At 47.2% G+C, this 22,888-nt stretch overlaps 2 pseudogenes; both read right to left on the reverse strand.

Annotated features, from left to right (window-relative positions):
• Positions 1-416: 416 nt before the first annotated feature.
• Positions 417-22,415, reverse strand: LOC146186766 (protein brain tumor-like; annotated as a pseudogene).
• On the reverse strand, positions 4,026-5,043 carry LOC146186767 (protein brain tumor-like; annotated as a pseudogene).
• Positions 22,416-22,888: the final 473 nt, after the last annotated feature.

Here is a 22,888-nt window from a genome sequence, read left to right on the forward strand (position 1 = left end):
GCCAAATTCACTGCAGGTGGATTAGTGTAATAAACCTATCATCGACTAAATGAGAAACCTAGGATTTAAGATCATAGAATTGAATGAAGGGTTTCTGGTGCTGCCCTAGAGATAGTATCATCTAACCCTTTCGCCCCTAAAAACAAGCTAATTTTAATCTCAAAGCTGTCAGAATGACCCTTTCTTTCCTTAGCTCCGACACGTTTCACGTTCCGCCTCACTCTGTAGCTCCAATTCGTGTATTACCTTGATTTGGTCGAGCAAGGCGCACTCCTTGAGACAGGCAGGTCACACGTTCAGCAAAATTAGCGCCGTGCCTCTGGTTGGTTTGTGGGGCTTAACATCCCAAAGTGCTGTGCCTCTGACCCGCGTGATTCTGTTCTCTCATCGATGGGGTTAAAGAACTTCAGTGGGGTTCACTGCGCAACCAACTTCACCTGGCGACAAATAGTGCAAACATTGTCAAAAGTAATAAGAGCTCATTGAAAGCCCGCCATTCCCATCGCTTCTGTGGAAGATAGGAAACAGCCGAATGACTGTTCGCCATGCTAATATTCTTGTGATACCAATCAGAGAGTATTTTGGTGATTCTATTTGACGGATACCCTATGTTTTGTAAGCTCAGTCTTCTGTACCTGAGTTTATCAATGTATTTGAAAACGTGAATAATTTTAAAGCTTTGTAAAAATGAGTATTGCATGTAACTCGGCTTGGTTTATACAAAATCGACCAGTCTGCCTGGTTTGGTTCTGAAATAAAGGCGACAAACATAAAAAGCTTTTATGGAGCAATGGATTAACACTAGATACCTCAGCACTGATTGACCTGTTCGAACCCTCTGAGTGCACGTTTTCTGATTTTTCTTTAATATTCATAACGTTCAGTCGAATTCCTAACATATTTCCTGCCATATGTCCCCCTCTAGGTTGAATTATGTGATTTTTTTCGTACATAACAGCCGCTAAACAAGCCGGGAACAGAGCCAGGATGTGATGGCATGGCAACGGTTCCACTATGCAAATCTCTTCGCTGTAAACATTTCCGGCCTTCAGTGAGTGTATGTTACCTTTAGGTTGCGTTCAGAGACACCTGTCAGCAACAATCGTCCTTTAACTCGTTGAGAGACAACCAGTGAGGAGAAACAATTTGCGGGACGCTACCGTTGAGAGAGCGGAATTACGCCTCCGACTCTCGACGCAGGCAAGCCGCCGGCTTTTCCTGGGCTGCCTACTGTCTAGCGCGCTGGCTCTGCAGCTCTCCCAACACCTGATATACCTCGAAGCAATGCACGCAATTGTACGCCATCACAATAAATATTTTGCAATTAATTCGGCGGTGTTTCACACTGCACTCTATTAATGACACTTTACATGGCACGTGTAACAGGATGGCTTGATACTTTAGATTTCTGTCCTCGCAGCAACAGCAGCATTTATTTAAGCAGTTCATGTCCGGGTAACAAAAACTTGCTCCACCTTTCATAGCATGACGACGTAGCTTTAACAGCCGCGCTTTGCGGGTCCTCTTGTGAATTCAGTTGCGCTTACGTCCACTTTGGAACTCATGTGATATTTAATTCCTTAATTTGTACGTGGCATGTCTCACTCAGTCATCATTATACAGCCATTTTATGAAGGTCCTCCAACAGAGACGCCTATAAAATTTCGCGTAATCTAAAATGTAAGAACACATCGGCATGCCTTCGAAGTAGAGCGTCTTGCTTATCGCCCAAGTGTCCAGGAAGGTTCGATTCCCATATTTAGAAAATAACATTATAAATAGTTTTAGAGGCTATAGAACATAACTTTTTTCTTTCAAGAAGTAATATGGCATCACTTTGTCCAGGGCTTCAAACTCCCCTTTGGCACTAACCACGCAACTTCGGGAGGTTTGTTAATTAGCTATTAATTCGAAGAGTTTTACAGCCCATCTATTATACGCCCGTTCGGTGCATCGACGTTGCGGTTGATGTACGCGAGCGAAAAGGTCACGAGGTAGGAGAGGTTCACGAGGAAAAAGAATTTCTCAATATGGATGATGCCACTCTGCTTCTCACAAGAAAGGAGCACCTCCGGCGCCGCACACGTGCTCTTGTCCCACCGTGTGCGGTAACCCTCCCCAGCGGTCATTCCCGCGCAGAGAAGGTTGCGCTACGGAGGATCCGGGTCGGGGTCGCCCTGACACCTGCTGTATTACGAGCATGGCCTCAATATCGATATTTATATATCGATAGTGGTAGAAGTCAAACGTGCCTGCCACCTCCCGCTGGGCTCGCTTGTATTGAGCTACTGAGCTTGCAGACGGCTGGATACCTGCTCAAGGGCCTCCTCTTTCTTCTTATTGTTCTTCTTCTTCTTCGACTTTGATAAATGGCACATGCCCACGAAGGGGGATTGGCCAGGATGTCCTGTCTGCAAGTCACAAGATCAGGAGGCAGATATTCACCACTTGTTGTGGATTTTCCCAGCGCTGAAGCCGACGAGAATTCGGCACCTGACGGCAGTGGGCGTTTTGCCGAACAACTCATCTTCGTACATTACTTGGACGCAAGGGCCTTATCATCGCTCTCTCTTGAACTTTATTAGAAAAGCCAACCTTTTTTTTTTTTCATTTAATGCCCCTTTAAAAATTTTTAACATTCCATTATGCCCTGAGGCAATAAACAACGTTATTAAAAAAAACTGAATTTCTCAGAGGGAGAGAAAGAAGAGCCACGAGATCTGCGCCGCTCTCCTGTGGCTCTTCTTTTTCTTGTTCTGAGAAGTACTAGCTGCCTGGTGAAAAAATAAATGCGCTTTTTACCTGAGCATACGTATACGTACAAGCATCTCTAAAATTAAGGAGCAGCAGCACTTAAATATCTGTGCTAAATTTTGCGTAGGGGAGTATCAGAACCGTCCTAAGAAGATTTAGAACAAACTATTCCGTTGAAGCTGTGTCCTCCTGAAAATATTGTTAAGGAAAAGTACACAGCGGTAAACGCTAGTTCACTGTTAGACGCACACCACACACCCCACACAACAGAACGAAGTCAGCTAAGCCTGAGCGTCGTCTTCTTCCCTACTTCACATCAGCATGTCGTCGTCCTCTCGACACTGTCCTCCGTAACAGTATTTGGCTTTTTTTTTAACTCTCTATGTTTAAGAACTTTTTAAAGTTTTCGCTGAAATCTGTGGTATTTTTTTTTTTTTTTTTTTTTTTTGCTGCGGCCGTTTAATTCAGAGAACGTTATCAATGTCCACACTGGAATCAGTCATCAGTCTGCACTGACTGTAGAAACGCGTTTTTCTCTCCTTTTTGGTACGCTTGGCATGTGTATTCCACTTGTGTGTAAAAGTGTGTAAAGTAGCCTGAAATAAAACAGGTGCCTTTCAGTTATTTATAGCCAGCGACAGCTCCTCCCCGGACGACGCTCCGCTGGAAGCCGTGGGAGAGGGGCCCAAGCCCGAGACGAGCGGACCGCGGACAACCTCATACCGGAGGGAAAAGGAATGCGGCCAGAATGAACAGGCAGCCCCATCGATGAGCATGCGTCTTTTTGAGCTCTTCCTGCATTTTAATTAACTGTACGTTCTGGTTCCTTAATTGTTTTGCTATTAAATAAACGAAGTTACTTAAAGCAAGAAAATTGTAAACCAAGTGAATCAGTTTACAACATTGACCGAATTTTAAATCATAGCATTATATACTTCTGTGCTCGAGTTTAGGGCAGGGCATCATCGACAATTCCCAATACTCTTCCCGAAGTCTGACCCCAACATGCCTAAGGAATACCTCGTCGTTGTTGAACACCTTAACGCACTGCACCCGGTTGCCCGAGATGATCTCATCAATGTCATCCACCACCACGTTGTTGTAGTGTTCCAAAAGCTTAGAGCAATCAAACATATGCAGTACGTTGCCACTTTGGTCCAAATAGATGATCCGCATCACCTACTTTCAGCAACGAGACCACACGGCTCTTGAGGCGTAAGGTCATGTCGCGAGGGTGCTGCAAGATCACAGCATCGAAGTGCTCGCATTCGTCATAGATCTGTATCTGGTGCGTAGGCAAACTCGCAATCAGTACAACGTTGGAAAACCTGATGGAAACCTGATGGGAAACCTGATGGGAAACCTGATGGGAAAACCACAGCCTCCCTGCTGGGGCAGAGAATCGGTCAGTCACGCTTGCCGCACTCGCCAAATTGGAACTTGGACCACCTCTTCCGGTCAAATATATGGATGCGGTTGTTGTTGGTATCAGCGACCACAGTGTCAGTCTGCTCAATCACTGCCACACCAAGAAGCTCTGTGAACAGTCCCTCGATGACACCGAACTCGCCAAACTTGCAATGGCAAATCTTTCGCCGCTTGACCCAAGGCTTGTTACAACCAACAGCAGGGCTAGCTAGCACTTAGCCAAGAGTTCAGCCACAGCACTCGGCGGAGGAGGCCTTGGACAATCCTGGGGAGCTCCGAAGTCCTAACCATAGTGAAGGACGTCAGCTCCTCCACTCGATCACTTCGCATAAGGGCTGATATGCGTGAGTCTTATTGAGAACAGACGTAGGCTGTTCGCAGAGTTTAAGCGCTTCAACAGAAGGTTCGATTTAAAAGGCAACATGGGAAGTTGCAGTGGATGGTGGTCACTCTGGTTCTTTTTGTATCTGCTATCAACGAAACCCAGAACAACAACATTGAACCGAGCAATTGGTGGTTATCGCGGAGCATCTCCAAAAGCTCCGCCTTGCTTGATGTAGAGAAAAGTTTGCGTGTCCTACCTGGATTCCTTGATAGTTGCACTAAAACTTAAGGTCCATGCCAGGAAGCCCAGGCGCCGGCTGAAAAAAAGGGAATTCCTGGAACTGGTTCTCTCGTAAAGGCTTCAAAAACATATATGCTCGTAGAAAAGCGAGTCAACATTTGCACAAAGGCACACACCTGGTGGATCCTTTCAATCGTATCTTGAACCTGTTACGTGAGCAAGCCAAGGGATACCACATTACCACTGCAGATATTCTCAGGCTCGCGCATCGACTCCTGCCGCCCACCCTCCAGCATGGAGTGGTAGTGTTAGTGATAGAGAATGACTCACCACTTTCGCTATCTGCAGCTCACGGCTACTGCACTGAAGCCAAGCGATCAAGACCAGTGTGTACGTGTGGGCGCACGACTTGTGCGCGCGCTGCTTCGGTGAAGGCATGTTGTCATGCGGTGGGGCGCCTTCGCTCAATAATTTGTTCAATCCTCACTTCCATTTTAATAGCCGGACGCCCAGCTGAACATCACACCAGCCTTTCCCCGCCTCAAAGATATAATTTAAAAACTGTTTGAAACAACTTTTTCTTGCTTAATTCTACAACACAGACCTCAAATTAACAAAGACCCAGCTGTAGAGCTGTAAAAAACTGCAGCACCATTTGAAACTTAATTTTTCAATGTGGTAGTCCCTCCTTCTCAAGGGTAGACCACGTCTGCAAGCATTGGCGTTATGGACACGAATTATAGTTTGTGTAGTAATTCTATGCGGCTCTAAGAACACAAAGACACCCGCGCCGCCTAAACCGTGGGCAGAACGTATTATTAACTAAAATGCACAAAACTGAGAGTACTAAGCTAGCTTGATACGCAATGAGGTGAATAATTAAACTAGTAACCTTATGACATGTACCACAAATACCAACAACAGCTTTTGCAAGTATGGTGGCCTGATTTATTGTATGATTTTTTGTTTTAGTGCATTTTTAAAGCCAATCAAGCAAGATTCAAAAAACAGTAGCTGTAATTTATTGAAAGAGGGAGCATGGTGGCTTAAGCTTATATGAGCGTAAATCCATTTCTTTGTGACGCTCTGCGAACGTCATAAAACGTGGGATATTCAATACAAACGCTCCAAATAGATTTGATGTTAGTAGCAACGAAAAGACCCAGTATGACGCCGCCATCTGCTGAACCTGATTTTCGTGATCAATCTAATACATAAATGGTTGGTCAAACCGCGACTTCTTCCCTTTATAATGCCACAAAGTAGAAAGATCTATCAGAATACGCCCCTATTTTTATTCTCGTCACTGGCACTAGACTTACCCTTTCATCCTTAGCAAACGCTCTCACAACTGCCGCACTCGATCTCGAGCCCTGCCGGAAACGTCGGCACTCGCCGCCTTACGAATTAACCGCAACCATCCTGCCTCTCATCCGGTTCACTGTCTATTAACCACAATGTTTCCACCTCTCCGCCGCTGAAGCATAGAGCCCGCTTCGCGTGCGGCGTCTCGCATACTCGCGCTGCCCGGCCGATAGAGTGAGCAGCTTATCGCTCTGAATGAACTGTTCTGCCACTCGTATTTCGTCGCATCACCTGTTGTGCTGCTCGATTGGATCGTCATGCCCCTCGTGAACTTGAATGAAGCGAGGCCTGGATCACCTAGCATTGCTTTACTATGGACTACATCCGCGAAGAACTGGCTGGCCGAAATTTTGGCGCGGTCGGATCGAAGGCTTTATAAATTGCCTTCTCATCGACATCGCCAACAACCGCACAACACCGCATCATTCACTTATCCCGGACTCTGCAGAATCTACCCAGTTTCCTGACCTCGCATCGTTTCAAATGAGTCTCGATGCAGTCCAAACCTCAGACTTGCTCACAGGTTCGCTCCAGTAGCTACATCACGTGATTCTGTGCCCTACAGATTCAGTTTAAATGTCTACCCTTGCCTGTCCACATCACTCCCGGCGTACAATTTTGACAGCAGCATATCAGCGCCCCCCTGGATTGAAGGGTTGGAGCGAACGCAAAACGTGGCTTCGTGGGAACCGTCGACATTTTTCGTCGTCACTCTGGAAAAACAACGTGAGCCGCAGCTGACTGGAAATCCGCCATTGGCCGCCAGTGCCCAACATGGGAGAAATTGGATACCTAAACAGTTCAGCGACAACCTTACGTTGCTGAAGTGGCAACTTGTAGCGTGCATACCCAGGGAAAAAGTCTGGTCAATTTCACGCGGGTGAAATTCGGGCAAATCTCTGGTTGCCCAGACGCCCTCACTGACAGCGGCGCATCGAGTACGCCCTTCAATGCATTGCTGACACTTATTGCTAGCACCATTTCTGCGCAACGCCCAGTCACAATCGCAGCATATGGGGTAATCACCCATCACATTAACCCTTCATTAAGCCATTCATCCCTCCGCCTTACGCGCGCAAAGAGCTCAGCTGCCAATGTACCAATGCCCAAGCCGCAAGCAACGCAACGAAGTAAAGAGCGCATAAGGTGCCAGGGTTGGTCAGAAAGAACATACCGACCTCGCCGCATACCAGACCAACAAGAAGCTTGCTACCACGATATATCCGCTAAGCATGGTTCCCCTCCCTATAACGCTGGCCAGAACATGGCAGACGCTCTGTTTTCACTACCGTCTCGCACCCAGGTGTAAATCTACATACACCACTCCAGTGTCTACTATGTCTCCTTCCCCAGCTTTCCACAGCAGCCATTCTGAGCCTTTTGATGGCTCACCGTTTCAAGGTTTCCTTATGGGTTGCATTAGTGCCGAGATTGCACAAATGAAAGCATTTCCTAACAATTGAAAGTCACGCTAATTTCAGTCTACTCCGCTCTTTGCCCTTCCTGCTCTGAATAAGATCTCCCCTAGTTGTTGTTGGAGCAACATCGGCAACTACAGCTGCTGCCGTCTGCTTGAAGGTTTCCGTTAGATCTGTAGTTGATTTGGTCGAAGCAGCTGCCTTAAAAATAATGTAAAACTAATATTCTCTGGGGACCGGTTTCCCTCGACCCATGCACAGTTAATATTTCAACCACCTATGCCTACCGAAATCTGCCGTTGCCTGACCTATTTCCTGAATTCCTCCGCTGGCCTACCACTGTTTGCCTTTCCCTGACTAGACGACATACAGGGACTTAGTCAAGGCAACCGGCCTCTAAAAAACGGTCATTCGATAAACCAGATCACAATGGCTTGCAGAGTACATGGGAAAGGGGCGACACATCGACTCCGGTGCACAACACGCTGGAAAGGATTCGATTCCACCCTACATCGCGCCGCTCACTCTTCTGGCTCCCGAGACAAACTGAGTTGCAGCCCCATCCACAAGTGCAGCCAGAACTCGAATTTCACCGATGCCGGCATCCACAAACGCTGTAGATACTCTCGTGCGCGCGCTCTCCGTTTGCGCACTCTTCTCGCATTGTTTTCGCTGTGAGAAAAGTAAAGTCGCTTTGTGCCTCCGAGTTTTTAGCTCTCATAAAATATGCGTAGCCAGGCCAGATCAATAGCACGGCCTTCCTTTCCTGTGTGTGCGTGTGTGTGTGTAGAGGGGAGAAGGGAGGAAGGGAGAGGGGGTGGTAGCGCCCATTCGAGAAACACTGAACTAAAACGTAAGAGGCAAAAAATAAGGATCTGCAACAATGCAATGGAAAAAAAATCTTTAAATCAGTGTCATCCCCCCGCGTGAAGACCTCATTTAGACGATGACGTCTGTCAGTCGTTGTTGGAACACAGAGTTCAAAGAGCCCGACGTCCAAGCTATCTGTTGTGCGTTCTTAAAAGTCAAGAGAAAGCCCAACGTCATAGTCGTTTGCTTCCGAAATAGTGAGGGCCATCATCTTGAAAGCTCCGAAAAGAAATGCGGCTGCATCATGCAAACAAAATCGTGCTGCGTAAAAGTTGAAAGTGAATAACGAGAAACAGTGGAAATTTACGTTGGTATCAAAAAACAAAAACTTAAAGGCTCAAAAACATAAAATCATATATCTTGCATGCAACCTGGGACGATGCTTATAAAAATCGCACGGGGGATTGACAGTATTTGTGGTGGTGGTGGTGGTGGTGGTGAAAAACTTTATATTTGGGAGCCTTGATTACATGCCAATAATAATGTATCTCGTGTAGTCAGTGTCATAGCTTTCCTTGTCGAAAAACTCGGCGCTGAGTGCCAGGATTCCCATTTTCCACTGTAATCTCCGCAGCATAAAAACACTTCGTTTATCTTACTGTACATTTATCGCAACCTTCTTTTCAGGAAAATTTTATTGCAGTAACATAAACTTGGCAAAAAGAAAGTAATCTTGTATTCCTGGTCACTAGACCTGCACGAGGTGGCGGTGTCCTTCTTTTTATCAACAGCCGCATATGTTTTCAGCACCTGATTCCTACCGAAATTCTGAAACAGCGACGCACTTTTTATTCGTCTCAACACTTGCAAATAGCAGGTGTAGCTTATCTAGACCCCCCTTTCCCCTCTTCTCATGCACAAGTACATTTATATCTGACATTCTGATACTGAAATTATTCTGGCTCCTCGTTAGTGACAAGAGTACAGTACATCAGTACAAACACCGTTATTGACATCAGTACCGAGCTTTCTATGTATCATTACCATAATTATACCGAATGTTTCTGCGCACATAATCAAAATTTCAAGCAATGCGGAGATATAATTAAAACTATTTCCAAGAACATAACTCTCAGCCGCGGCTGACGTAATTTGTCGTTTCGTTATATAATATATATATATATATATATGACGGAAAGAAGCCAACAGTAGGCGAGGCCAAGGAAAGCGTAGGGGATGTTACTTTATGTCCTTTTTTTTTAATGTTTACTTGGATAATCAAAGAAATTAGTCATGTAATCTTGTTTAGGGGAAGATAATTAAACACAACGTAGCAGAAAAAACAATGTGCCGATGGTGGGAACCGAACCCACGACCTCCGAATATCGCGTCCGGTGCTCTTCCAACTGAGGTACTTCGGCTGCTGTCCCCCCTGCTACTTGCTTGGGTATTTATGTTGTCTGTATACGAACCTTGAGATATATATATATATATATATATATATATATATATATATATATATATATATATATATATATATATATATATATATATATATATATATATATATATATATATATGAAGGAAAGAAGCCAACAGTCGGCGAGGCCAAGGAAAGCGTTGGGGATGGTACTTTTATGTCTTTTTTTTTAGTGTTTACTTGGATAATCACAGAAATTAGTAATGTAATCTTGTTTAGGGGAAAGATAATTAGACACAAGGTAGAAGAAAAAACCGACTGTTGGCCGACTGTTGGCTTCTTTCCATCATGTATTATAACGAGCACCCTCATTTCCCCTTGATTGATCTGCTTATAGCTTACGGGGGTCTCGGTTCTGGCAGTCTTGAAGCCATAGGTAGCGTAAGAGGGTTCTAGCACAGCTTTCGCCCTCGCTCTTGATCACGTTCTACGTGACGCTGGCGGTAACAAAGGACGCCCCACGTCCGCTGCTATGGCTGAGGGTGGCGCTGGTGAACACTCTCAAGGTTCGTATATAGACAACATAAATACCTAAGAAAGTAGCAGGGGGGACAGCGGCTGATGTAGCTCAGTTGGAAGAGCACCGGACGCGTTATTCGGAGGTCGTGGGTTCGGTTCCCACCATCGGCACGTTGTTTTTTCTTCTACTTTGTGTCTAATTATCTTTCCCCTAAACAAGATTACATTACTAATTTCTGTGATTATCCAAGTAAACATTAAAAAAAAAAGACATAAAAGTACCATCCCCAACGCTTTCCTTGGCCTCGCCGACTGTTGGCTTCTTTCCTTCATGTATTATAACGAGCACCCTCATTTCCCCTTGATTGATCTGCTTATATATATATATATATATATATATATATATATATATATATATATATATATATATATATATATATATATATATATATATATGCGCGAGCGCGCGCGCGTGTGTGTGTGTGTGTGTGTGTGTGTGTGTGTGTGTGTGTGTGTGTGTGTGTGTGAGAGAGAGAGAGAAATATACAACGCTACATCAATTTTTGAAGCCAAGAAAAAGTCATTTTCGAAAACCCTGAAGCTTGGCGAAATCAGGCGCTCCTTTTCGCGCAAAAGAAGGACTGAACATGTTACGCGCGCAACGCGATTTGGGTTGATACATGTGGCACGGTCAATTACGCAAAGTTGGAACTGCATGCATTCTTTCCTATAGCCACGTAGCAGATCCTTTTCCTTCGCCATTTAGTGCAAGTAAAACGAAAGATCTCGACACGTAACGCTACAGCAAGCAAGTCGAATGGGGCGCCATAGTCGCTCCAACACGTTATCAGCGGACGTGTAACTTCCATCGATTTTGCGTTTCTAAAGTGGTCATGTCGGTCTGCGCAAAAAAAAAATAAACGACTAATTTGCTCGCGCTGCAGGTTTTTAGAAAATAAGTTCTTTGTTTTAATAAGTGATAAGTAATCGCTGTGCCCAATGCTTCGAACTTCCCATTACCACTAACCAAGCAACTTCGTAAGGTTTGTTATAAGCTATTTATTAGTTTTTCAATAAACTATCCCGTACACCTGAGTGCTACTGCAAATATTGTTTGTTTCGAACTGTCTCTACTTTAAAGTTTTTTAAACATGCTTGCTAAAACACTCAGCATATTTTGCAGCAGCCACAGTAAAGGGTAAAGAATTATAAACGCGTATAATAGAATCAGAAATCACCTGCGTTAATCACATTTTAATCAATAGTGATATACACTTAACTGCTTCTGCTTAAGGGATGAGAACTATCCCCCGTTGCCTATCTTCCTGCCGCGTTCAAGTCTTAATGCGGTCTGTCACGAACTCTGCGCCGTACTTGAACACCGTGGCGCAGTGCGTGCGGTATCAACAGCCAGTCCTTCCCCGCTACGTCATTTGGGAATTGTAGGTGCTTGGAGCAGCCGAACGTCCGCAGTACGCTGCCACTCTTGTCGAGCTGACGATCCGCGCACCTTGCACTCGACGAGCACCACACGGTCCTTAGGGTCCACGGCTGCACCGCGAGAGTGTTGCCGGATGCGCAGAGACCTTGCGCATGAACTGCCCGTATGATTGAAAATCTGGATCTGAAGTGTCGGCGAATCCTCAGTCACTACAATGCTGCCTGACAGGCGTACCACAGGCACCCGGTAGGGGTAGTGTCCATCACGTTTTCCGCACTCGCTAAAGTAAAACTTGAACCGTCCCTCCCGGTGAAAGATATGAATGGGGTGCTTGTTGATATCGCTGAGCACAATGTGATTCTGCGCATTCACTGCCACACCAGAACGCTCTGTGAACTCTTCCTCCCTGGCACCGAACTCACCAAACTTGTAGTGGTAGATCATATTTTCTCGTTTTATCTGCGACTTGATTGAATGCAATCTTGCGCCAATGCCAGCTAGGTATTTTGACGAGAGTTGATCCAGAACATTCGGTGGAAGAAGCGCCGTAAAAGTCCTGGGGAGCACCAACGTGCGAGCCATGGTGAAAGACGTTAGCAACTCCACCCGACCCCTTCTCATAAGAGCTGACGTCTGCGAGGGTGGTCAAGAAAGGCCCTAGGCTATTCTGGGAGCACAACCTCTTCGACGGGAAGTTCGACTCAAAATAGCAATTCGGACGTGGTGGTGGATAGCGGCCATTCTTGTGCTGTCTGGACCCACGGTCAACGTCACCCACAGCGCCAACACTGAGCCAAGCAATTGGTGGCTTCAGCGGAGCACCTTCAGAAGCTGCGTCTTGCTTGATGTATTCAAACGTGTTGAGTACTCCTACCTGGACTGTTTTATAGTTGTACACAACCTGCAGGTCAATGCCGGGAAGCCCACACTCCCGCATAAATGAGTGAAATGCCTGGATCTTGTTCTCTAGCAGAGGCTTGATGAGCAAGGCGACGGTGCTCGTAGAAAAGCGAGTCAGCCTTATCACAGAGGCATACTCTTGATGGATCCTTCCGATCGTATCCTGAACCTTTCGCTTGAGGAAGCCGATATGCGCCATATTGGCGCAGCAGATGTTCTCGAGCTCGTGCAACGACTACTGCCGGCGCTCTTCAAACATGAAACGGTAGAAGTAAACTGTGTCGGCCCCTTACTGGTGAAGCGGCTGGTACTGATCTTGCGGAGGGGTGACACCTGCTCAAGGGTTTTGAGTGTGTCCGCTGATCGTGTTGCCTGGCTCTTCCGCCTCCGCGTGCGACGCGCACTTTAGCGCCCCTAGTGCCACGCTCTGGTCACACGGTGCCCGACAAGGATGAAGTTGGCATTATGCTCCGTAGCACTGGAATTGCAATAAAAATTACCAAGGCTTAGCTCGATTAAACCTGGCTATGCAAGTGAAAAATTTGCTATGCTTGATTACTTTGTATTGCTAAGCACGGTTAGACTCACATGAATCTGAACCTATTTTAAAGAGTTGAATCTTTATTAGGCATGGTCGGTCAATGTTGGCTACGATCAATCTCCACTATGGCTTTCTGCGAACGTCACGGAATCGAAACCAATGCACTGGTTTCATTAGACGACTCTTCCAGTACTGTCTGCGATCCTGGCAATGACAAGGATCAAGATAGCCAATGCTCTTAGGGAGCCCACTGTTGATGTTGACGGTGGCCGCTAAAGAAACAGGTCGTTTCTGCCACCCCGGCAAGCCAGTCGCTGTAGCTTCAGGAGTTGGGACGGTGCGAGTACGGATCTGGGGGGAGTAGCAGCGCTGCTGTGACACCATGTGCAAGAGCTATTTGAGAAAAGCTTTCTGATTACAGCATATACATGTGTACAAATGGAAGCCACCATAACTGCACAAATGTATTTTATCAGATGGGCTACACACACATGAAACATTTCATACAGTAAATTGATTCCGAAAATGTGTATGACAGCGATAGCCATGCCGAATCTGGTAATTCCGTAAGAATTCCCGAGCAAGCCAAGAGACTCCATGTTGATACTGTAGACGTGGTCAAGTTCACGCTTCCGCCGCTCCTCCAAAATGAACAAGTTGTGTCCACCACCAGTGTGCCCACCACCACCAGTTCACCAGTTGTGCCTCCGGAATCATCTATCAGATACCTATATATCTTGCGGTCGGGTATACCTCACACAATAGCTCGATGCGCACTGGTACAGGTACCAATTTACCATTGCTTTGTAGAAGCTCTGGACGCGTCCCTTATTTGGAAAAATTTCATTTTCCTCGATAAGGCACGAGACAAGACTTAACGGGAGGTCATCGAAGCCTTCCTGATTGTCAAAAGAGGTAACGCCTGCGTCAGTTCGCCGTCAATATCAATACCAATAACGAGACAGGAGACTGAGTATCTATAAGGGCATGTTCGGATTCCACAGCCGATATGAGTCTGCGCGTTAAGAAAGAAAAACGTGCGGTCGTCACTACGTCGAGCGTTATTTTTGATAGTGTCTTTCTTGTTTTGTTCAGAGGCTTTATAAGCCACCGGTTTCGTGAATAAATTTAGTTGATAGTCTGCGCTTTCTTTGTGCCTGTGTGTTCCTTAAGTCCCGTTTTTCGCGCAGTTTTACTCGTTCGCTTCAAATGAACCAACTAGTCCATGAGAGCGTTTTACTTCTATAAGCGCGTTTGTGCCTATATTTAGGGCCTGAACATTATCGACCATTGTTACGGTGTTAAGAACGCCGTATTCTCGCGGTCTCTTTCGTCGACCTCAATTTGCGAGTACCCGCTCTTCAGGTCCACCGACGAGAAGTACTTAGTGTAACAGAGCCGGTCCAGTGTGTCGTCGATGCGGGGAAGCGGATAGACATCCTTCTTAGTTATGCTATTCAAGCGGCGATAATCAACGCAGAAGCGAAGTGTGCCGTTTTTTTCTTCGCCAAAACGACAGGTGCCGCCCAGAGGCTGTTGGATGGCTGGATCAAGTCATCTCGCAGCATTTCCTCAACTTGATCGCGTGTGGCCTGACGTTCTCGCGGCGATACACGGCAGGGGCTTTGGCGTAGCGGTCGAGCGTTTTCGTCCGTGATGATGGGATGCTTTGCCAATGGAGTTAGCCGCACCTTTGACACTGAAGAAAAACAATCGCTGTAGTTTTCAAGAAGAGTGCGAACCCGATGTTATCTGTCTACAGGGAGCGCTGGGTTGATATCGAAATTGGTCAGCTTGGCTCGGTTGGGTGCATCGTCTTCAAGTTGGCTGGGGAGGGCGAAGACTTCTCGGGTGTCCGCTAGCTCGTTAAGGAAAGCAATCGTCACGCCTTTGTTCCGGTGCCAGTATTCGTCAGTGAAGTTCGTGACGAGCACATGAGCTTGTCCATGACGGAGACGGACGATGCCTCTTGCGATGCCAAGTCCTCTATCCAGTAACAACTGAGTGTTTCCTTCGACAACCCCTTCCGTGATTTCAACTTTTGTAACCAAAGGGACGATGACGCTTGATCGGGGTGGTACGGTCAATTCTCCGGCGAGGACGTTGAGAGCGGCGTGATGCATCGAAATTCTCGTAGCAGGTATGGCTTTGTCGGTCGAGAGCTTGATGAGTTTGAATCGGAGGTCGTTGATCGCTCGATATTCGTTCAGAAAATCCATGCCCAGGAACATGTCACGGGAGCAGTGCTGTAGGACGGCGAAGCTGGTAGGGTAGGTACATTTACGTCCATTTACGTTAACCATTGCGGTGCATCGCCCCGACGGCGTAATAAGGTTACCACCAGCGGTGCAGATTAGCGGGCCGTCCCAAGTTCCTTTTTTTTTCTACTCCTTTTTCCCAATGCAGTAGAAATCTGGAACCAACTGTCAAGCGAAGTTGTGGACCAAACAGATGCAGAGAAATTTGAGATAGGTGTTAGCACGTTCTTGGAGCATTACAGTGCAAATCTGTAATTCTGTTTTATAGATTATATTTTAGCGAAGATAATTGTACTTTTATTACATGTGTTTCCCTCCCTGTAATAACCCTCATCCCCTTCATGGATCACTGCCTTGTCGTGGCGGAGGGGCTTGCGAAACTCGATGAAGTCGTGAGCTCTGCTGTGTAGGGCCACCCAAGATAGACAGGTCACGGCAGAGAGTTCTGACAAAATGTGATTCACAGGAGAAGGTAATGGCAACCCACTCCAGTATTTCCTGCCAAGAAAACCCTATGGTCAGAGTCACAATACCATTAATGATATGGCGCCGGAAGAAGAGCCCCCAGGTTGGAAGTCGTCCCACATGTTACTGGAGATGAACAAAGGGCGATTCCTAGTAGCTCCAGGACGAATGAAGCGGCTGGGCTAAAGCCAAAAGGACGCTCAGTTGTGGATGTGTCGGGAAGCGACCGGAAAGTCCGATGTTGCAAGGAAATGTATCACATAGCAACATGGAATGTAAGATCTATGACGCAAGGTAAACTGGATGTCGTCAAGCGAGAAATGGACAGATTGAGCATTGATATCTTTGGTATCAGCGAGCTCAAGTGGACCGGGATGGGAGAATTTAACTCCGGCGACCATTATGTCTTTTATTGTGGGCACGAATCCAAGAGAAGGAATGGGATCGCTTTCATAGTAAGCAGAAGAATGGTCAAAGCAGTGCTAGGGTACAACCCCAATAACGACCGAATAACTTCACTTCGGATCCAAGGTCACCCTTTCAACATAACAGTTATCCAAATCTATGCGCCGACTACTGCTGAAGAAGCTGACGTTGAGAGATTTTATGCGGACCTACAATGCCTTTTAGACCGCACCCCATCATCAGACGTCGTTTTTCTCATAGGAGACTGGAATGCTGAGGTCGGGAGAGAAGAAATATCCAGAATTATAGACAAGTTCGGTCTTGGCGAGCCAAATGAAGCTGGGCAGAGGCTAGTAGAGTTTTGTCAAGAAAACAACCTGACCATAGCGAATACTCATTTGCAACAGCACAAGAGGCGCCTGTACACATGGACTTCACCGGACGGTCTGTACAGGAATCAGATCGATTATATTCTTTGCCGGCAGAGATGGAGAAGCGCTATACAAGCATTAAAAACAAGGCCTGGGGCCGATTGTGGCACCGATCATCAGCTTCTTGTTGCCAAAATTAAGCTTCGATTGAGGAAAACGCAGAAAACTAGAAGGCCGTTCAGGTATGATCTGGACCAAATTCCAATATAATATGCTGTGGAAGTGAGGAATCGATTTCAAGAATTAGATCTAGAAGACAAAGAGCCCGAAGAGATATGGACTGATGTTCATGATATAATACAAGAAGTTGCTACTAAGGTAGTTCCAAAGCAAAAGAAATGCAAGAAAGCAAACTGGTTATCTGAAGAGGCTTTGCAATTAGCTGAGGAAAGGAGGATGGCAAAAGTTATGGGGGAAAGAAAAAGATACAAGGTTCTCAATGCGGATTTTCAGAAAATAGCAAGGAGAGATAAGAATGCCTTCCTGAACATACAGTGCCAAGCAGTTGAGGAGAACAGCCAATTAAGGAACACAAGAGCTCTGTATAAGACAATCAAAGATATCAAAGGAAGCTTCTGTGCTAAGCTGGGCGTGATAAAGGACAAACGAGGCAATGACCTCACTGAAGCCTCAGAGATAAAGAAGAGGTGGCAGGAATACACAGAAGAACTGTACAAGAAGGACCCGAATGTGCAAACCCAATATAAGACGGTTGTGATTACTGATCTCGAGCCGGGCATCCTGAAGAGTGAAGTTGAATGGGCCTTAGCTAGCCTTGCTAAGAACAAAGCTAGCGGAATTGATGGCATTCCAGCTGAGTTGCTTCAAAACCTCAACCATGACCTGTTAACATTCTGCATACATTATGTCAGAAGATTTGGACAACCCTGCAGTGGCCACAGGATTGGAGGAGGTCAGTTTACATCCCCATTCCAAAGAAAGGCAGTGCCAAAGATTGTTCCAACTACCACACGATCTCGCTTATTTCGCATGCTAGCAAGGTGATGTTGAAAATCCTCCAAGATAGGCTGCAGCAGTATGTGGATCGGGAGCTTCCAGACGTGCAAACTGGGTTTCGCAAGGGCAGAGGAACCAGAGACCAAATTGTTAACCTTCTCTGGATCATGGAACGAGCAAGAGAGCTCCAGAAACCCATCTACTTCTGCTTTATTGGTTATGCAAAAGCGTTTGACGGCGTAGATCACAGCAGATTGTGGCAAACTCTCCAAGAGATGGGAGTTCCAATTCACCTCATCTGTCTCCTCAGGAACCTGTATGAAGGGCAAGAGGCCACAGTCAGAACTGGGCATGGTCTTACTGATTGGTTTCCGATCGAGAAAGGAGTGAGGCAAGGCTGCATACTGTCGCCCTGCCTATTTAACCTATATTCAGAGCGCATCATGAGCAAGGCCGGTCTGGACGAGTCTTCAGCTGGAGTGAAGATTGCTGGAAAACGTATCAACAACCTTAGATATGCGGATGATACCACTTTAATGGCAGAAAGGGAAGTGGAACTCAAGAGACTTCTGATGCGCGTACAAGAAGAGATTAAGAAGTTTGGGCTTAAACTGAATATTAAAAAGACAAAGATCGTGGCGTCTTTCCCTATCAAGTCCTGGGGCATCAATGGACAAGAAGTGGAAGCTGTGACAGATTTTCTGTTCTTGGGCTCCAAGATTACCTCGGAAGGAGACTGCAGCAATGAAATTAGGAGACGCCTGCTTCTGGGAAAGAGAGCAATGGTTAGCCTTGACCGCCTAGTAAAGAGCAGAGACATTAGTCTGTCAACCAAGATCCGTATAACTCGCGCTATGGTCTTTCCAGTTGTGAGGTATGGATGCGAGAGTTGGACTGTGGAAAAGGCTGACCGCCGAAGAATTGACGCGTTTGAATTGTGGTGCTGGCGAAGACTCTTGAGAGTTTTTTGGACGGCCAGAAGATCAAATCAGCCGATATTGTCGCCCATAAACCCTGACTGCTCATTGGAGGGTCAAATTCTAAAGTTAAAGCTCAGCTACTTTGGTCATCTGATGAGAAGAGAGGAGTCGCTGGAGAAAGATTTGATGTTGGGAAAGGTTGAGGGTCGCCGGAGAAGGGGTAGGCAGCGAACGCGATGGTTAGATGGCATCCTCGAGGCACTGCAGATGAAGTTATGTGATGTTAGGAAGATAGTAAGAGACCGGAAAGCATGGCGTGACATGGTCCATAGGGTCACGAAGAGTCGGACACGACTGAACGACTGAACTGAACTGATTGACCCTCATATAGAGGGTTAACAGTATGAATAAATAAATAAAAAAACAGTTGTCTTCACTTTCTTGAGGTGGGCGGCGAAATCTCCGCTGATAACAGAGTAGTCGGCTCCGGTGTCCACTAGGGCGGTAACCGTGCGTTCGTAGACAGCAACCTCGAGGTCGCTTGTTCGCATCCTAGTATTGCACGTTGGTCTCGGTGTTCGATCTCTGCTTCGTCTCGTACTGAGGTCGCGGCTGGGGCGCATCTCGTCACGTCGCTGGGCGGCGATGTCAACTTGAAGTGTGGTCGTGATCCCTTCGACGTTGTCGTCTTGTGGATCGGCGATTTAATGGCTGCGTCGTCGTGACTCGTCGTCGGCGACGGAGGATCTTCGTGTTTTCGCCATGAAGCAACCTCACCTCCAAAGGTTGTTCTATTTAGTTTCCCCTGCGCGGGCTTGGGGACCTTCCGCGCACTCTGTCATCGTAGATGTGGCCTGGCGATGCAAAGCGGGCCCTGTACGGTGAGGGTGAGCGTGACAGACTAATTGACGACGCGTGCCCTCCCCTCCGCAGGACGTCGTTGATTTCTTGTGGTCGCTCGCCAGGACGGGGTCGTGGGGCGTCGATGGCGAAACCGCGTAGGCCGATGCGTCTGTAAGGGCGGTGGCGTAGGATGTGGCCAGCCTCACCGCTGTGGAAGCATAACGGCCGGTTCACAGTCCTCAAGGCGTCACACTTCCTGGGGCTTGGAAGTCGTTGTTAGGCTTGACGGGCGGGGGCCAGGGGGCGGCTTTCGGGAACAGGACGGTAGAAACGAGTACCAGGAAGGTTACGTCGGGGTGCAGGACGATTTAATGCAGCAGCATAGTTCATGGCTGCTGCTTCTTGCACTGGAGCAGTCGGATCCGTCACTTGAGGGACACCTAGCGTCTGCTTAACTTCTTCACTGGCGACGTCCTCGAGCGTCGCTACCTGGGGTTGTGATGGCGGCAGCAACCGGCGGAGTTCTTCTCGCACGATCTCCCGGATGAGGTCCCGAAGGCTCCCTCCACTCGCAGATGCGCTGCTGCAGGGGCTTGCGTAGACCGGCTGGAGTGGTCGTTCGTAGTGGCGCATCCGGGTGTCCATCGTCCTCTCGATGGTGGACGCTTCACTTTCAAATTCCGCCACGGTTTTGGCGGATTTCTAACCAGCCCTTCAAAAAGAGACTCGTAACGCCTCGTATTAAAATTTTCACTTTCTCGCACTCCGTCATGTTAGTGTCGGAGCGGCGAAAGAGGCGCTTCATTTCCTCGGCGTATCTTCCTATAAATCAATCATCATTTCCTCTACGTAGACCAGGAAGGGGTCGTTTGGGAATGAAGTCTTGATTGGAGAAGGGCCTAAGCTCTTTCTTTTCGAACAGCACATGCAAAGGCCATCCAAAACTCTGCTTTGAATGTCTCTCAATCCTTTAAAGAAGTCTCGTGATTTTCGAACCAAACTCGGGCATGTCCTTGAAGAACAAAGTAGACTTGCCTGAATTTCGCAGCGTCGTTCCAGCCGTTGAATTCTGCCACATGGTCAAGTGAGTGAGTGAGTGAGTGAACTTTATTAACTGCTTGGGGATCTTTTTCTTCGCCTCTTCAACCGAGGCTGACGATGGTCAAAAGGGTCCATCTAGTCTTCCCCATCTCCACTGGGAAGTTCTTGGAAGATGGGGGCCTCCCGGGGTTCCACGAAGACGACTGGTGCTGTTGATTGGACCATTTCCAAAGTTGGTGCCTTCCGGAGTCTAACGGGGTCAGGCAGCAGACCGTGTTCGGGTTGTAGGCCTTGGAGTCGGCGGCAGACTCGGTAACCTATAGGCTGGTCCCCTATAAGCTGGTCCCCCTTTCAGAAGCTCTGCTTTGCTTGATGCAGCGAAACGTGTTGGTTACTCCTAGTTGGATTGCTTGATAACTATACACAAACTTCATGTGCGAGCCATGAAGCCCCCTCTCAAGCCGAAATTAGAGGAATCGCGGGCCTTGTTCTCTGGCAGAGGCTTGAAATCCCGAAATCCCAGGCCTCAGTGCTCGCAGAAAAGCGTGTCAGCCTTTCTGCGGAAGCACGCACCTAGTCGATCCTTTAGATCGCATGTTGAGCCTTTTTCCTGAGCGAGCCGAAAGGCATAATCGTGGCACTGTAAATGTTCTCGAGTTCGCGCAGCTTCTCGTTCCGCCGCTACTCCAGTACGAAGCGGTAGAAGTAATATGTGTCCGCACTTCCCCCTGGGCTCCCTGGTACTGATCTTGGATGCGGCTTTTTACCTGTTCAAGGGTCTTGAATGCTACCCGGAGATAGTGTGTCATGTGACATTAAACCACGTGCGACACGTCCTTGTAACATCCCTCGAACCACACTTTGGTTGCAAGCCAAAGCACAGCATCATATTAGGAAGAGGTAGGCTCTAAGGGCTACAGCGCGAGGAGCGTAATATGCGCTATGGCTTTTCCTTTTTTTTTTATTTACTTCACATTTCCGTTTCTTTTCTTATACCTCTCATATAATTTTCTTTTTAGACATCCAAGTAAAGTATGTATCTAAACTTTCTGGTCTCCGGTTCTTGGCCGATCACCCTGTGTAACTATGTGTTATATGATTTTTGGTAAACAATAAAAACAACAACAAACCAGCTTTGCTGTTCTTCAACCTCAAATCTGTCGGGCTCGTTTTGTTTTGCTTTAGATCCGAAACCATCCACGTGCCGAGGGCGCCGCCTTACTCAGTGGCTCCAAATCGCGCATTGCCTTGGGGTGGTCGAGCAAGGCGCCGTCTTTGAGACTGGCAGGACGCACGATCGACAGAGGTAGCCTAGTGCCTCCGATTTATTGATGGCGCAGATAGGCGACTGGATTGTCCTAGGACGCCTGCAACCCATCACGCGGGTGAACACCCGGTAGCCCTCGAAGCAATCCGCGACCTTCTGCGCCATCAGAGAGTTGGGGCACAGCAAGTTGGCATAGTCGAAGCAGCGGACGACTACTCGACTCTTTGCCCTTGCAACCGGTGCGCCCGATTCTGGCACTTTCGAGGACGTCAGTGTTTATGATGTTGTACACTAAGTAGTCTGATGAAGGCCTCCGGTAGCAAGGGTATGCCCTGGCTACACCTGAGCCAAATAATCTTGTTTCCTGTGCACTCCTTTCCCTGACGCGGTTGACAAAATCTGCGCGAGCAGTTTAACACGTTAGGAACTGTGAAGGTGTCATGGCAGAGGCAGTACTTGAGGTTTAGCTGGGACAGAGCTGCACTGCCAGGAGAGCCGTCATCAGTTCAGGGGCTGCCTCCGCTGCTGGCATCCCCACCAGAGAGCTGGGTGCCGTGAATACCTTGGGCAGTGAAGTGGGCAAGCCCAGTTGATACACCGCTGTAGTCCCAGACCCATTGAGTTGATTGTGTGCTGCTGCCCAGGGACGGCTGAACCAACGTCCCATGCGCAGACGAAGCCTCGTCTTATGTTCCCACTGTTTATGTTTATGGTGGCTGGTGAAGTAACAGGTTATTGCTGTCGCCCCGGCATGCCAGTAGAGGTGGGCCTGGAAAAACCGAAAAATATTAGGGAAGAAACGGTTATTTCACGTTTTTTTAGAGGTATGGTAAACTGGAAAGAAACCATAGCATATGGTCCCCTCAAAAAAAAAACTTAAAAAATCGTGCTGTTTAAAGAAATTGAAAAATGGCTGCTCTTTTAACAGGCAGCAAAGCTGAAAAGGTTGCCGAAACCTGCTTTTTCTTTCTGCGAATTCGTATTTGTTGCACAAGTTAGGTTTGGTTAGGTTTGGTTTTGGGTTTAACGTCCCAAAGCGACTCAGGCTATGACAGACGCCGTAGTGGAGGACTCGTTGAGAATATTCGTGGTAAATGCTGAACCTAGTGAAACAGAATAGATGCTTGTTGGGCTGCTTGG

The sequence above is a fragment of the Amblyomma maculatum genome, chromosome 6 (genome assembly GCF_055883805.1).
Source record: "Amblyomma maculatum isolate TAMU_Amacu chromosome 6, ASM5588380v1, whole genome shotgun sequence".
In the NCBI taxonomy this organism is placed as follows: Eukaryota; Metazoa; Arthropoda; class Arachnida; order Ixodida; family Ixodidae; genus Amblyomma; species Amblyomma maculatum.